The sequence below is a fragment of the Mastomys coucha genome, unplaced genomic scaffold (genome assembly GCF_008632895.1).
Source record: "Mastomys coucha isolate ucsf_1 unplaced genomic scaffold, UCSF_Mcou_1 pScaffold22, whole genome shotgun sequence".
In the NCBI taxonomy this organism is placed as follows: domain Eukaryota; kingdom Metazoa; phylum Chordata; class Mammalia; order Rodentia; family Muridae; genus Mastomys; species Mastomys coucha.
Genome location: NW_022196905.1, coordinates 130,170,741 through 130,171,478, shown reverse-complemented (window position 1 = coordinate 130,171,478; position 738 = coordinate 130,170,741). Strand labels below are relative to the sequence as shown.

At 54.5% G+C, this 738-nt stretch overlaps 1 protein-coding gene across 1 annotated transcript in view; it reads right to left on the bottom strand.

The window, feature by feature from the left end:
- The window catches only part of LOC116104677 (ras GTPase-activating protein 4-like), a 36,811-nt gene that overhangs the window by 29,515 nt on the left and 6,558 nt on the right, over positions 1-738 (bottom strand). The window lies entirely within an intron of this gene.

Sequence of the window (738 nt, the reverse complement as noted above, 5' to 3'; positions counted from 1 at the left end):
CTGTAGCTGTCTTTAGCCACACCAGAAGAGGGCATCAGATCCCATTGCAGATGGTTGTGAGCCACCATATGGTTGCTGGGTATTGAACTCAGGACCTCTAGAAGAGCAGTCGGTGCTCTTAACTGCTGAGTCATCTCTCCAGCCCCCTCTCCCCCTTTTTTAAATTATAAAGCAGAGTCTCATGTAGCCCAGGCTGGCCTCATTCATACTATGTAGCTGAGGATGACCTCTTACTCCTGATCCTCCCGCCTCCACCTCCCAATGCCAGGACTACAGGCATGCACAAACACAACTCCCAGGCCTCGATCTGGACTTTGGTTACACGCTCCTGACCCCCACTGGTTATGGAATTCTATACTCCACCCTCAGTTTTCCCTCCTTGAAACATGAGAACAGTGGCTCCCTCCAGGCTACCCGAATAATAATTGAAGACCAGATGTGGAGAGTACCAGGGGGTAGGGAAATGTACCAGGGGCACCTGGACAGCTCAGGCTGCCACAAGAGAGGCCACTGGCCTGGCCATGTCAGGAGGTTTCGTGAGTCAGCAGAGCCTGCCACCCCTCATCCCCACCCCCAGCCTCACAGACAGGAACAGGTGTGTGCCCCAGGAAGCCATGGGATGAGTCAGAGGCTCAGCTGGCAGAGCCCAAAAGGCCCATGAGTTCCTGGACTCTACCATCTGAAAAGTCCAGAGAGGTCGAGACCTGTCTGAGCTTACACAGTGAGGCCTGGGCAGGG